The 17684-nt window shown below is 32.7% G+C and overlaps 1 pseudogene; it reads right to left on the reverse strand.

The window, feature by feature from the left end:
• LOC129492684 (zinc finger protein 736-like) overlaps positions 1 to 17684 on the reverse strand; it is a 37821-nt pseudogene that overhangs the window by 15570 nt on the left and 4567 nt on the right.

The raw sequence follows: 17684 nt of genomic DNA on the forward strand, positions 1-17684 counted from the left end.
CTAAACAGATGTTCCTTGAACAGTTTCACTTATTTTTTTCTAGTATTAGACTGCTTAAATAAGTTGGCACCAATTTGTTAGGTTATAAAACTGGGTACTTTGCTGGAACCAATTTAATATTAGCATAAAACTTCAGCATACTCAGCCCTGAGTGTTTCCCCATGGAAAGGAAGTAGCCTTTCTTACCATTTTATTGCTTCATTCATCAGTGTTTTATTTGGAAATTGAAGTTTCTTTCCGTGGATGTCTTTTTCTATGCTAATAAGCTACAAGCCAGTGTTGCCCAAGAATTGTGTAGCCCTTCAGGGTTAATTTCAGAAGCAAAGTAATTCAATTCCCCAGCAATTCCCTGGAAAAGATAAGTACAGCACAGGATTAGTGCAGACATAAAAGCAAGCTTTAAATATTCCTTCTGAGGTAGCTTCTCGCATATTTATCTCCACCCTTAAACCTTAATTACAAAGAATGTTAGGAATAATGGCAATATCATCACTTACATTTGTTGCTATAGTCACAGTATATATGCTGTAAAAGCCATGTTGCGAGATAACCCAACTTGATTCTTTACCTCAGAGGTGAGATAATTGTCTACCGACTCAAACTAATTATTAATCATTATATAATTTACACTTTAAAAGAAAATACAAGGTCTCACTAAAGTCCACAATATTGATGAAAAATGCACCTATTTTCACCATTTATAACACCGTATCAATTTTTTTATGATTAAATTTAATATTATCTCCTCTTCCATCTTTTCCTCTCTTACATAATAACTAAAGTGGGGTTAGTAAGGTAAAAGAAATACTCTACTCCTTGTAAATTTTATGAAATAAAGAAATAAGCATTTGCCCTTTCATCTGTGGTCTCTCACATAGTGCCACCCTATTGTAGATACATCACATACAAAGGCCAAACACTAGAAATAGTTTACTTACATATCACCTTTTATTATTACTACTTACAAGGGAAAATTTCATTAAGTAGGCTATATTTTCTTTGTACTGAGAAATAGTCCTGTTTGTGTGTGTGTGTGTGTGTGTGTGTGTGTGTGTGTGTGTGTGTGTGTGTTGAAATTTTCCTTTCAGACATGAAGCATTATTTTTCAGATGACAGAAAAAAAAATGTCAAAACCATAAAACAAGGCACAATCTCCCTTTATGTCAGAGTAAGATATCCATGAGAATATAGTTCTATTTAATACAATATTATAATAGTAAACTACAGTTTAAGAAAATAATACATTATCACCTTTGACTTTAATGAGTCTAAAATGTGATGTTTGTCGAGGTATTTATTAACTATGCCTCGCTTCCAATATTCTAAAATTAATAGTGAAAGTTCAATACAAATATGGCATAAAAAACATGTACCATCTCCCCTGGTCATCCTTTGGTGATCTCATCATTTGATACACGTGCCATCACAGATGTGGCATCCCAAATCTGCCACGAGGACACTACCTACTTTTTCTTCTATTCTTTAATACTGTCAATTATTCTTTAATACTGACAGTATTCTTTAATACTGTCAACATTAGAGCATATCTGCTTATAGATGAAGAGCATTTTTCTAACCCTGTCATATCATTTAAGTTAGATATTTTATGTCTTTTCATTAAGCTGTAGGCTATTAGTCAATAGGACTTTTATCCAAAATTGGTAAGGGGAAATTTTTTTTAGAACCTTAATTTTTTTTAAAGACTTACTACAGGAAAATAAAAACACACAAAAGTGGGGAGAATAATGAAACCCATGTACCCATAATCTAGTAAATTATTTTCTACTGTTGCTTTAAAAAAAGTACTACAAACTTGGTGGGTTCGAACAGTACAAATTTATTGGTCTCATTGGGCTAAAATTAAAATAACAGCTACGTTCCCATTGTGGATGCTCTAGAGGAAAGTCTGTTTTCCTGTCGTCCCAGCTGCTAGAGGCTTTCTGTATATTCTTTGGCTTACTGTGCCGTTTCTCAAACTGCAAAGCCAGCAAATGTCAGACCAAGTCCTCTTCCTGCTGCCATCTCCCTAGTGCTCTCCGTTCTGCCTTGGTCGTCCACTTACAAAGACCCTTATGATGGCACTGGTCCTACTCAAGTCATCCAAGATAACCTCCCCATTTTAAGGTCAGTTGATGAGTGAATTTTTATCTGGATCCTTAATTAACCCTTGCCACATAACAAAATATGTTTACCTTTATCTGACATTAGGGCTTGGACATCTTTGACAGGGGAAGGAGGGTCATTTTTCTGCCGTCTATACCTATTATAATTACCAGCATTTTGAAATGTTGTTTCATCTCTCCCTCTTCCCCACATCACAGACTTTTTTCTTTGTTGGTTAGTTTGTTTTTAATACATCTCATACTTCACATCACATCACCAATAAATATGTCTGTGTGTATCTCGATGGATATGGACATTTGTTTAAACCTAACCAAAGCAAAGTAACACCTTAAAAATAAACAATAATTCAATAATATCATTTAATACATTACTTCAAAGGCTTTCTAATTCTTTTACAAATGTCTTTTTTTACAATTTTTGATGGAATAGGAACCAAAACAAGATTCACATATTTTAATTGGTTGCTGTGTCTCTTAAACCTCCTTTAATAGTTGATGCTATATAATTGTATATTCCAGAATTTTCTAAACTCTAAATTTGACTCATAAATTCATACCATCGTTTAACATGAACCACTATACTCCATATTCTTTATAAACTGGTAGTTAGATTTAGGAATGTTTCCCCTAAGAGTACATTATTATAGTGTGTGCAATTTATAGTGTATCACATTGGCTAATACATACTGTGTGATTTCCCCATTTTAGTGAATTTGAGAGAGATTATTCAGGAATTGTCATCTGTATTAGGGTTCTCTAGGAAACAATAGGATATATATATATATATCTCCTATGAATTTTATATATATTATATATAAAATATATATTATATAATATATATAAAATATATATTATATAATATATAAAATATATATTATATAATATATATAAAATATATCTTATATAAAATATATAAAATATATACTATATAAAATATATAAAATATATATTATATATAATATATAAAATATATAAAATATATATTAATATATATTATATTTAATATATAAAATATATATTAATATATATTCTATATAATATATAAAATATATATTATATAAAATATATATTCTATATAATATATAAAATATATATTATATAAAATATATATTCTATAGAATATATAAAATATATATTATATAAAATATATATTCTATATAATATATAAAATATATATTATATAGAATATATATTCTATAGAATATATAAAATATATATTATATAGAATATATATTCTATAGAATATATATTTTATATATTCTATAGAATATATATTCTATAGAATATATAAAATATATATTCTATAGAATATATATTCTATATAATATATAAAATATATATTCTATAGAATATATATTCTATAGAATATATAAAATATATATTCTATAGAATATATATTATATTTAATATATAAAATATATATTATATAAAATATATAAAATATATAATATATAAAATATATATTATATAAAATATATATTATATAATATATAAAATATATATTATATAAAATATATTTTATATAATATATAAAATATATATTATATGAAATATATAAAATATATATTATATAAATAGGTAATATATATATAAAATATATATCATATAATATATATTATATAATATACAAAATATATGTTATATAAAATACATATTATATATTATATGTATATTATATAACATATATTATATAAAATACATATATAATATAATATATATCTAATACATAAAATATATATACATTTTATATTATGTAATATAATACGTATTATATACGTATATATAATTATATATATACGTATTATATATACGTATATAATTATATATATACGTATATAATTACATACGTATATATAATATATATATTATATACGTATATATATATAATTATATACGTATATATAATATATAATATATACATTTTATATTATATAATATACGTAGTATAATACATATTATATACGTAATATTATATATATAATATAATATATGTAATATAATATGTGTCATAATAATATACGTAATATGATATATATCATATTATATATACATAATATGATATATATTATATAATATATACGTAATATAATATATATTATATTATATATATTATATATATACGTATGTAATTATATATACGTATATATAATATATATTATATATGTATACATAATTATATATGTGTATATATTATATATATTATATAATATAATACATATTATATAATTATATAAGTAATATAATACATATTATATACGTAATATAATATATAATATAATATAATATATGTAATATAATATGTATTATATAATAATATACGTAATATAATATATATTATATTATATATACGTAATATAATATTATATTATATATACGTAATATGTATTATATAATATATACGTAACATATATAATATATGTAATATAACATATATAATATATATGTAATATATATTATAATATATAATGTAATATATACGTAATCTATAATATATATAATATATTATATTATATATATATACGAGTTTACTAAGGAGTTTTAACTCACATGATCACGAGGTCCCACAATAGGCCATCTACAAGTTTAGGGGCAAGGAAGCCACTCTGAATCCCAAAGCTGAAGAACTTGGGAATTTGATGTTTGAGGGCAGGACGTATCCAGCACAGGAGAAAGATACAGGCTGGGAGGTTAAGCTAGTCTAGTCTTTTAATGTTCTTCTGCCTGCTTTTATATTCTGGTTTCACTGACAACTGATTAGATGGTGCCCACCACATTAAGGATGGGTCTGACTGTCCCAACCCATTGACTCAAACGTTAATCTCCTTTGGCAACACTTTCATAGACACACCCAGGATCAGTACTTTGCATCCTTCAATCCAGTCAAGTTGACACTCAATATTAACCATCACAAGTCCATCCGTTGTCAATTCGAACCCATACACATCTCCTCAGATCATACACAGTCTTCAAAAAAGGCAATAATGTCATAATTATGCCTAAGAAAGTACAACTGGAAACACACCAATCCACAAACTGAATGCTATTAAGTAAAGTTAACAATAATTAAATCCTGATATTAAGTCAATAAATCTTATGTCACATGATAAAGAAAAAGGAAATAAAATGAAGATATTTTCTTAGTACAAGTGTATACACGCACAAACATGTTTTTCACAAAAGAAAGAAATACTCATGACAGTTACAGTCCTTGTTTCTGCAGCTGTTCACGTGGTCATAGCTGGTATCGATGACTACCTTCTTCTACTACCCATTCTGTATTCCCTTTGCCTTCAGCAAGCGGCTCTAAAGGTTGTGGCTTTTTTCCTTGTGGAGTGACCCAAAAATGCTAAGCACTCTACTTCTAAATATGAAGAACATTGATAGTCCTTGGCATGAACTGTTTACAGAGTTATGCAAAAAGTACGTTTGACACTACTGATTCACTGCTTGTGAGAGGCAAGGAGTTAGTGACTCCATAAATAATATCTTTGACTATATGTGGAGAACCAAGGAACATAATGAAGTTGTTTGGTTGCTCCTAAGTTCACTGGACAAAGTGATGAAAGAAAAAGATGTGCACAGAGATTCTACCTTTCTACCTTCCAGCTTCAGAAGCAGATACTGAGCCTCAAATCTGCTAAGATTGCCCTGAGTGAGAGTCTTATCTCTTGCAGAGAATGAATTGAAATTGTGGAAAATCAGACACAAGCTCTTATCATGCAAGAGGCTGCCCTGCAATGAACAGTGCATGCACAGCCTCACCAGGTGTCTACAGTTAAAGTGAAGCCAGCGATTGGAAAATAATGGGACCCTGAAATGTGGAATTGGGATGTGTGGGAGGACCCTGATGAAGCTGAGGACACTGAGTTTGTAAACTCTGATGAAACGTTTTTGCCAGAAGGAACAGTTTCCCCATCCCCAGTAGGGGCAACATCCCCTCTCCAACCCATGCTGCCATCAGCCTTTCTATCTTTGTCTGAGGAGATAAACCCTGCACTACCTGAGGCAACAGTGATGGCCTCCCCTGAGAGGCAGTTGCCAGGCGAAGTAATATTGATTCTCTTCCGGAGCCACCCCCAACACCCCTGTTTACTTCTAGACCTATAACTAGACTAAAGTCTTGGCATGACCCTAGAGGTGAAGTTGAGAATGTGGCCCATGAGGAGGTGCACTGCACTCGAACGGCTTGAGTTTTCTAATTTACATAAGCAGAAATCTGGAGAACAGGCATGGGAATGGATATTAAGGGTGTGGGATAATTGTAGAAACACAGAGTTGGATCAAGCTGAATTTATTGATTTAAACCCATGATGTAGGGATTCTGCATTTAATATTGCAGCTTGGGTAATTAAAATTGGTTATAATAGTTTATTTTCTTGGTTAGCTGAAATATGGATTAAAAGGTGGCCCACTGTGAGTGAGCTGGAAATGCTTGCTCTCCCTTGGTTTAATGTAGAGGAAGGGATCCAAAGGCTTAGGGACGTAGGGATGGGATGGTGGAATGGATTAGTCCCTTTACACCTACTCAACTTGGCTGGGAGGGTTTGGAAGATATACCCTTGACAAATGCCTTGTGAAATAGATTTGTGAGGGTAGCACTGCATCTTTGAAGAGCCCCGTAATTCCTCTGTATGTTAGATCTAACAGTGGGAACCACAGTCACTCAACTACAAAATGTAAATACAGTGAGAATAATTGGATCCTGAGGTGGCAGGGGCCAAGTGTCGGCACTCAACCATCAAAGGCAAGGTAGGCCTAGATGTGGGAATAGACAGCAGAGGCAGAGCAGCAATCAGAATAGTCTGACTCGTGTAGACCTCTGGCATTGGCTAATTAATCATGATATTACTAGAAGTGAAATTGATTGGAAGTCTACTGCATTCCTACTTAATTTATATAAGCAGAAAACTTCCAGGTAGAACAGACAAAAGAATAATTTGAATTACAAAAACAGAATCACAGCCCATCAATCAAGTTCCAGTTTACAGACTCAGAACCCAAGAGCCAGTTTACAGACCCAGAACCCGTTGAATGAAGGGGAGGCTGGGTCCCCTTGAGGAAGGACCCCACTACAATACCAACAATTTATGCTGTTACTCTTCTCTCATCCTTACCCAAGGAGACCTCTGGCCTTTTACCAGGGTAACTGTGCACTGGGGAAAGGGAAATGATCAGACATTTCTGGTACTAGTGAACACTGGCTCTGAGCTGACATTGATTCCAGGGCAGCCAAAACGTCATTGTGGTCCTCCAGTTAAAGTAGGGGCTTATGGAGGTCAGGTAATTAATGAAATTTTAGCTCAGGTCTGACTTACAATGGGTCCAGTGAGTCTCTAGACTCATCCCATGGTAATTTCCTCAGTGGCAGTGGCATCCAAAGCTTTTTGGATGTGAATCCATTAAGCTGGTGCATACCTAAAATAAACAATCCTCTCGTTCTTCATATTTGTCTCTCCGGTCCTCAGTTTCCACAACAGCAGAATGCATAATTAGCATAGGCACACTTAGCAGCTGGTAGAACACCCACATTGGCTCCCTGACTGGTGAGGGAGGGCTATTATGGTGGGAAAGGCCAAATGGAAGCCATTAGAGCTGCCTCTACCTAGAAAAATAGTAAATAAAAAATAATATTGCATCCCTGGAGGGATTGTGGACATTCATGCCACCATCAAGGCTTTGAAAGATGCAGGAGTCGCGATTCTCATGACATCCCCATTCAGCTCTCTTATTTGCTTATTTGTACTGTTCAGAAGATAGATGGATCTTTGAGAATGACCGTGGATTATCGTAAGCTTAACCAAGTGGTGACTCCAATTGCAGCTGCTCTACCAGATGCAGTTTCATTGCTTAGGCAAATTAACACATCTCCTGATACCTGGTATGCAGCCATTGACTTGGCAAATGCCTTTTTCTCCATTCCTGTCCATAAGGCCCACCAGAAACAATTTCAGCTGGCAAGGCCAGGAATATACCTTTATCATGCTATCTCAGGAGTATATCAACTCTCCAGCTTTGTGTCATATTCTCAGATACCTAGATCACTTTCCACTTCCTCAAGATACCACATTGTTCCATTACATTGATCATATTATGTTAACTGGATTCAGTGAGCAAGAAGGAGCAAATACAGTGGACTTATTTATGAAACATTTGCATGCGAGAGGATGGGAAATAAATCCTAAAATTCAGGGATCTTCTACCTCAGTAAAATTTCTAGGGGTCCAGTGGTGTGGGGCCTGTTGAGATATTCCCTCTGAGGTCAAGGATAAGTTGCTGCATTTTGCCCCACTGCTAGTACCAAAATCTGTATTAGTTAGGGTTCTCTAGAGAAACAGAACTAGTAGGAGATATATATATATATATATCGCCTATTATATATATATGATATATGTATATCACATATATATGTATAACATATCATATATATATCTATGATATATATATCACATATATATGTATAACATATCATATATATATCTCCTATATGGCAGTTTATTAAGGATTATAACTCACATGATCACAGGGTCCCACAATAGGCCACCTGCAAGCTGAGGAGCAAGGAAACTAGTCCAAGAACTTGGAATCCAATGTTTGAGGGCAAGAAGAGAAACACACAGCACAGGAGAAAGATGTAGGCTGGGAGGCTAAGCCAGTCTAGTATTTTCATGTTTTTCTGCCTGCTTTTATGTTCTGGCCCTGGTGGCAGCTGATTAGATGGTGCCCACCTAGATTAAGGATGAGTCTGCCTTTCTCAGCCCACTGATTCAAATGTTAATCTCCTTAGGCAACACCCTCACAGACACACCCAGGATCAATAGTTTGCATCCTTCAATGCAATCAAGTTGAGACTCAGTATTAACCAACACATCATCCTAATCTATCTTTTATAAAATTCTGCACAGCCATTCACCTAATGACTCAAACAGTGGTCATTAATGGTTTCCTACCTATTTTGAGGTTACCTTTCAGGAGCCTCCTTTAATATCATACTTCTTTAGTTCTCTATGAAAATCAAGGTACCCATGTATTGCAGGGATTTAACTATTGAAAACATGCATGTACATTGGTACCTGACCAACTTACCTGTCTACAGAAATATAAGGCTTTCTTAGCTTATGTCTCCACTATCTGCCATTTTGACGTTAGTATTTTTATCTCTCACAATTATGTTAATGATATATGGTCAAAGAATCAAGTATAAAAATGTGGCTGATTGTCTTACTAATATTATAGTGTCAGAATTTCCATGTTGTCTGTGATTGAATATATAGTTAATTTTTGTGTTTTTTAAGAGAATTTCCATGGACACTGGATACAGACAGCTCCCTAGACAAATATTACCCTTATTTATAATATATTATTCAATCTCCTTTTAAGATGTCATTTTCATTTCCCTTATTTAAGAAAAGTGTGGATGACTATGTGTTTTTTTTCCTCATTTCTATCTAAAATAGATTAAGATCTTTTACTATATAGCAACAGTTCCAGTCACAGATTCTAATTATTTAATTGGTATCCATACTATACATTAAATTGTATAATTAGGACATGTAATTAAGTAAAAGTTGAGATGCATAATTAATCAGCATCCAGAATGTCTATGTTTACGCATTACTTTTGGTAACAAATGTAATGATAAATCATTTTTATAAAAATATTGGAGTTTTAGAAGTCTTATGCTTTGGACACTAATCACTTCATGACTCTAGTCATCAAATCTATGTTTCAAACTGCCTCAGGGAGAAACAAATTTGTCGTTTCATTTTATAAGAGTACTCCTGAGCAGGAATATATTAATGCAATATTTGATCTTACAATATTTTTATGAACATGTTATAATAGTCCTTGGAGAATTGTTAGATTTTGCTCTCCTATTGTTTAGTCTTAATTACGGATGCTATAATCTATAAGGTCATTAATCAAATATTTTCAATAAAAATTTTGAAATCTATTTGGTAAATTACTCTTTGAATAATTATATGAAGGAAGAATAAGCCATATTTTAACTACATATTCGAAACATTCAAAACATAATTTACCCATGTGCAAGTTCACACATTAATGAGTAGAGCATTTTTGACTGATGTTTTATGAATCTGTCAAATGTCCATACTTAGTATCTTTTCTATTTGAATATTGTCTTAGTCTGTTTTGTCCTGCCACAACAGAATACCTGAGACTGGATAATTTTTAATAAACAAGCTTATTTTCTTCCAGTTCTGTAGGCTTGGAAGTCCAGGAACAAGGCAACAGCATCTGGTGGGGGCAATATAACTGTGTTACCACATGGCAGGAGGCAGAAGGGCAAAGAGACAAAAGAGGGCAAAATTCACCGTTTTATGAGGCAGTCATTTCACCCATTAGGATGGAACCCATACCTTATTACCTCCCAAAGCCCCCACAGCCTAGCACCTCCACACTGGCAACAAAACTTCAACTTAAGTTTTGGAGGGGACAAACATTCAAACCATATCAACCATGTATCATTCATTTCAGAAATATTGTAGAAGTCATATTGCATTCTTCATGAATATGAAACACTTCAAAGGATCTCTTTCTCACAGCTCATTTAAGTACATGCAATACTGTACTTGATATTTTTTCTATGACATTTGCTTTGTTCTAACATTAGCAATCATTCCTTTCTACTAATTTATAAATTTCCTAAGAGCTTCCATGCTATTCTGTTTTGAAAGAATCTAAGTACAGTGTCCAGAACATCATATGAAAGGAAGTTTATGAAATTGATTTTTTAAAACAAGAAACAGTCCAAATAAGGCAATTGATGTAAGACATTTTAAATCAACATTTTAATAGGTTTATTATTAAATTCCACAAAATTCTCAATGTCTTTATTTTCTTTCTCTGTCTCCTCTCCTCTTTCTGTCTCCCCCATCTCTCTTTCTGCCTCTCCCATCTCTCTCTCCCTGTCTCTGTCTCTCTCCTCTCTCTCTCTCTCTTTCTCCTCCTCCTCCTCCTCCCCCCACCTCCCCTTCCCAGAGAAAACATTCTAAAGAATGAAAGGGACTGAGGAACATAATCTACTTAACAGCAAGCTGAGAAGGCTCTGTTTATATTCTGTGACTCAGTTCTGTATGCACTTTCACCACCTTCAATTATTCTCTGAAGATAGCCTCTAATTATTTGCATGCCTCTTAAGTCAAGCTGGACTGTGCTTACAAAACAAATTGTAATACTATTTCCTGAAATGCAGTTTCAACTCCAGAACAAATTATTCTTGTTCCCATCCCATTTTATATTCTCCCTTCACTTATCACTATGTAAAATTATCTTGCCACTTTTTGCTTGTTTTATAGCAGTTTAGTAGTTTACTTACTCACACTCAATGTCCTCTACATTCCCACAGCTCCATACCTGCTCCCCAAAATTGTCATGAGAACAGAGACTGTCCATCTCATTTTCTACATCTCATTTTCACCAGTCTTTGAAACAATGCTTAACACAAAGAACCTACTCAGTAAACATTTTCTCATAGCTTGGTCCCTGAGATTTCTGCATATTTAGCTTTTTATATTTTCACTGGTATTGTTTAGTAGTTTTTTTTAAATTTCCATTTTTACTTTAGATTCAGAAGGTACATGTGCAGATTTGTTACAAGGGTATATTGCATGGTGCTGAGCTTTGGGCTTTTGTTGATACCACACCCCAGGTAGAGAACATAGTACCCAATAGGAAGTTTTTCAGCCATGGTCCCTTCCCTTTCAGAGTCTCCCATGTCTATTATTCCCATCTATGTCTGTATAAACCCGAGATTTAGCTCCCACTTATAAATAAGAACACGCAATATTTGCTTTTCTCTTTCTGCTTTGGTTTGCTTACAAGAATGGCTTCTAGCTGCGTCCACGTTCCTGCAAAGGACATGACTTTATTTTTTTAATGGCTATGTAGTATTGCTTGGTGTAGATGTACCACACTTTTTTAAACCAATCCACTGTTGATGAACACTTAGGTTAATTCCCTGTTCTTGCTATTGAGAATAATGCCGCAATAAGCATAGGAGTGCGTGTGTCTTTTTGGTAGAACAATTTTATTTCAAGTGTATAAAATGAGTAACGGGATTGCTGTTGTGTGTTATAATTTAAATGAAGTGTATCTTAACTACATTTCAAATGTAGTCAAGTTATAGTATAATTGGCATTATTGCTCTTTATATTTTTCCGTTTGTTCTTTTCAGGCAGAGGTTTCTGAGCACATTAGTCATGAGCATTTTCTGAGCTACTTCTAACTCTCAAAATAACATGTTGTCCTATTAAATAATTTCAAGCATGCCTTACCATTCATTGCCTTTAAATTGCAGGTATAAACTCTGTAAAATTATAAGTTGAATGTCTTTTTTTTGTTCAATCCTTTATTTTGCTTATCAAGTCTATCTAAAACTATTTTGAGACGTTGACTACTAATATGTAGCTCTATTAAATGCACAAGATTGTATTTTAGTACATATAAAGAAATACATATGAATAACTTATTAAACAAGCATTTTTGGGAGCACATTATTTTTTCTAACTGAGAGAGATGTACTATATTCATGGATGGAAAGAAGAAAAATGTAAGAATACCTTTTCATTCTCATGAATTACAGGTATGAGATTTCAAATAAAATACGAATGGGGTTGCTTTTGTAACTTGTTAAAATTATTCTAGATTTCATTTGAAAAAACAGAAGAGATTAGATAAGGTTAATTAAGAAAAATTAATAATATGAAACTTTTCTACCAAAATTAATAATAGATATTCTACAATAATGTATATTACATAAAATACACAAGAAATCTATTTTATATCTTATATAATAGATATTTTATAAATATCATATATATTTACAAAAATAGTATTTTTAAAATATAGTGTAAGAATTATCTGTTAGGTCAATGGAAGATAATACCCTAGACATTAATCTTAATATAACCCAAAATCATTTAGAAATCTATGTATTAAAAAAACTGAGGAAAAATATACTGATTTCTAGATATCCATTTTTCTGTTTCCCTTCAGAAAGATATTATTCTGTCCTTTGGTTATATTATGCCCTTAACAGCTTATATATTCTAATTCAGTTGCTTTCTGCTTTCTTTCGCAGTACCAGTTCTGTTCCTAGAACAACAAACCAACTAGCCAACTAATTAATTTTTTTAATATGTTAATAATCTTTGCATCAATGAAAACTAAACTAAAAATTAAGTAGATTTACAAAGAACTTGCAGTGTCTATTCTCATTGCAAATGTGGGAATGTTTCTGTTTTAAAAACAAAATCAGTATCAGGGCACCACCAACTATTAAAAGTATTAAAAGCAGTTCATTTCCCTACTGTTGATATTTTTTGTAAAAAATTATTGTTTGTGTATTTCTATAATATTAAGAATGCAAGTACTTTTTAAAAAAGTGTGCCTCCTGGTGCAAGACCTGTTGAAATATTTATTCTTTCACTTGTAAGCCCTTCATTTGTATGGAGATATCTATCAAAGTCCCAGAAATTTTGGGGGTTAAGCATCATAACTTCTAAAGCAGATACCTTTAGAAAGCTATCTGCTTTCCAAAGCAGATAGCTCCAGCTTGACAGAATTCATTTAGATGCTCTGCAAATTGTTACCATTTCTTCCAAACTTTTCAGGTATCCCTGTGTCCCAGTGTACTTTGCTTTGTAAAGTAACAGAGATCTATGGCCTTTAAACTTTTTCAACATAACCTGCAGTGAAAAAAAAAATACATTTTTCATCCTAATTCAGTACATAATATTTATTGAGCACACTCCATGTGCTATGCAATTTTCTACATCTATGCACTGGGTATTTAGAAGTAATTGGTACAGTCAAAAATACTTCTTCTCATGGAACTGATAGTCATCACATAAAAATACAAACAAGTATACACAATTATCTCTTTATACACATTGCATGAACAATGTTCCCTTGTTCTTTTTTTTTCCATTCTATCCTTTTCTATTTTTTTTTTTTTTTTTAGTTATAACAAATAAAAATAAAACACTTTTCTCCTAGGATCCACAAAGTGACTGAAACCTCACTAATGGATCTTGACTCCAGCTTTGAAAAACCCTGACATAGAGCTATTGCATACTGTTAACATTCTCATTAAAACAACTTAGAGTTTAATATTTTTTAAAATTCTTGTTTCATTGTTGGCTTCTATTACCAACTTCTTCTATCACCAACTTCTTCTGTCACCAACATTTTCACTCAGCTGCTTTTGAGATAGGACTTTCTGAATCTGTGTTTATGGAACTTGTTTTTAATCTAAATGGAGAATCTTTTATTTATTTCTGTCAAATTCTTCTTTATTGGTTTCAGTCCATCATTCTAGTATATCAAGATTTGTGAACCCTGCCACTGTCATGAAATATATTAGATAATCCTCCTAAATCTGTGTCGTCCACAAATATGAAAAAGGTGGCTTCTATGTTATGATCCAAGTGACTGATAAGAACTAGAGAAATTTGCAATATTTTTCTTTAGAGACCTCTCTTTTTAGCATTGGTTTATCAGTCTACAATTTTAGAGTTATATTTGCGTATCAAAAGTGAGTTTCCTTAATTATCCTATGATCCTGTCTGAATTTTCTCATTATACAAAAGAATCCTAACAGACTATCAACAATGTTACTATATTCTTGATTTTTCTTTCCCTGAGATATCAATACTTCATTTATGAATATAGCTAAGTTTCTGATTATCCCAACCCCATCTTTTCACAATAATAGCCTTCAGTTTACAAGTTCAGCATCAGAGCAAATGAGACTCTGATATCACAGCACATTGGAAGTTATTCTCAGAACTAAGGGATGGTCTAAAATTACCAGTCTCTCTGATGTGTATGTTGCAGGGATAAGCAGTATTCTTAGCTATTCTTAGTGATTATAATATCATTCAACTATTTCTCCTCAACTATTAGTGATTTCCAACCCATGAGGATTCTGTCTTAGTCACAATGTCTTAATCTCTATGACAGCTCCTGAATAGGACTAAAGTCTGGTTAGCTGAGGCTAGATACTCTTCATCTAGTTCAGAGATCTCAATTTTTCTGGGAAAGCATGTTTCTTTGGATGTAATTTACATTCACCTGATGAAATGTTATTAATAGGATGCATTAAAAGGATGATAGTAATAACAGGATGGTTTCCTTAGATAAGAATATAGGGCAAGGGATTAACCAGTTCTGAGTATGAATCCTTATTTTAATCACAAATGTGCTGCAGTACTTTTGGCAATGTCTTTAACCTTTCTAAGTCTCTGTGCCTTTTTTGCCCGAGATAGGAGTGCAAACCTCACTTACAAACAAGGTTCTTGAAAGAATAGATTATGTGGTAAGGAGCACATTCTAAGTAATCGCTGAATAGTAAGCATAATTATCCATTAGTATATGAGCATTATTTTAAAAATGGGTTACTTTTTTAATAGAAATGTTGATTATAATCAGAGGGGAGGGACGGGAACCTTCATTCTTATAGAATTCATGCTAGTGATGCCATCTCCTTTCACTGCTACATAAGACACTTTCATCACTCAATTTTGTCAATCTTCGCAACTTTGCCAGAGCAGAGAGCATATGGCCTTTTTATTATTATAGGCATTTATATGCAACGCCTGACAACAACCAGCATTATCTCTCTTTGAGTTTTGGCTAATCGTTAATCTCTCCAAGCCCAATTTTTCTCATTTGTAAAACAACAAACTTTTACTCTGAGGCCGTTTTATAAACAATTATGGATAATATATGTAAAATACTTACCAAAATAATTGGTACATATTGAGCACTGGGTAAATGGTGACTGTTATTATTTCTAGATTGTTTTTCCTATTCAATTAAAGAATGTGATCCCTAATAAATGGGAAAGGGGAAAATGCGTCTTTAGACATTCTTATCTTCTTTCCAACAGGAATATTCTTCTGTCCTCTCACAAAATTACAATTACCTTTCCTCTCTAAGCGACTAACTAATACATCTAGATGAACAGCCAAATTCTCAGTGAGGAGGAAAGTGCCATTAAATTAAATGGCCTTGGCCTAAAGCTGTCTCTGTACAGATTTTAGGTTTGGTCTAAAGGTTTATGTAGTAAACTGTAACCTAACTTGGTCTGTAGATAGATCCACAGCAGCTAAACTTCAGGCAACCACAGGCAGCCAACTGTTAAAACCATGTTCAAATAAGGCAAAGGCTCAGATGTAACGAGTCCAGCTGTTTCTGCACCTTGGTTTTGCTGTCTGTATGTTACCTTCTTTCTTTGTTCATAAGTGTTATCCGACCATGTGGCAGTCCCAGAGTCACTCTGATCCTATTATAGTTCTGGGGGGCTGCACGATTTGTGAATTGTTCTTTGCTCAATTAAACTCTATTAAATTTAATTTGCCTAAAGCTTTTTTTTTCTTTTATAGTGCAGAGCTAATACTTCTGGCATAGTAGCAGAGAAGGCATTTTAATAGGAATAGTTGAAAAGTTAGTAATTAATAGTAGAGCGTTTTCAAGCAGGGAGACACAACTAAGTTTGGAATTAACCCTTGCTTAGTCACAGTGTGAAAGTTACTTAACCTTGCTTATTATTTCTTCTTCTATCAAATATGCATAATAGTATTTCTTTGATTATACAGTGATATAAATGAGAAATGTTTAAAATTTCAGTGCTTAGTACATTGTCTGGCAGGCAGTAAATTACTGATAAATGGAAGCTCACTGCTATTTCTTCCACTACTCCATTTAAAACCTACTTTCTTGTCCTAATAGTCTTAATTGATGGTGGAGGTCAAAACTATTTTACCTTTAGAATGTGAATTTTAGTATTTATTGATCAACATTTTCAAATAAGACCATTTAGATGCCCTGTAGTGTTTCTTATAAGTTAGCCATGTAAAGCTTGATATTTTTGTAAAGCTGCCAAGGGTTTTACCTGAACACAGGATTTATGTAATTACTAAGAAAGATGAATTATAATCCTAAGAGATAACTAATATCTGTCAGCAATTTTAGTCACGGTGAAGACCATCAATATATCTTGCCAGCGTTTTGCTGCTCTTGTTGATGTGGTTATTATCACTGAATGGTCTATCATTTCATATCCTGACTCCTAGATTAAATCTAATTTCTGGTGTCATCCCTGAATACTTCAGTGGCATTTCATGCAACTCAAAAGGCATGTACAAGATGGTAGATGTAATTTGGGGATACTTCCTGGTCTCGATTGCAATATGTGAAGACACTCTCCAGTTATCTGGTTAGGAAGACAAATGTAGGGATTCCGGGTCCTTGATTCAGATTAGTAAGATAATGTGCTGGTTCTATTTAACTTCCTTTCCTCCTGTAGTGTTTTAGACATCCCAAAATATATCCTAGATATATTATCCTCCTACCTGTACTGGGTACCTCTAAAGGGGAAAGTACATTTTCTACTCTATAAAATTCCATTTAATCCATCTTGAAGGTATTCACAGAGAACAAGATTAACTTATTTGAACAGTTGGGAAAATGGGCCAAGAAATACAATTATCCATCTACAAAATAAGCATTCATTACAAATCTGCTGTGCTTTACAAA

Source organism: Symphalangus syndactylus, chromosome 11 (assembly GCF_028878055.3).
Source record: "Symphalangus syndactylus isolate Jambi chromosome 11, NHGRI_mSymSyn1-v2.1_pri, whole genome shotgun sequence".
Lineage (NCBI taxonomy): Eukaryota > Metazoa > Chordata > Mammalia > Primates > Hylobatidae > Symphalangus > Symphalangus syndactylus.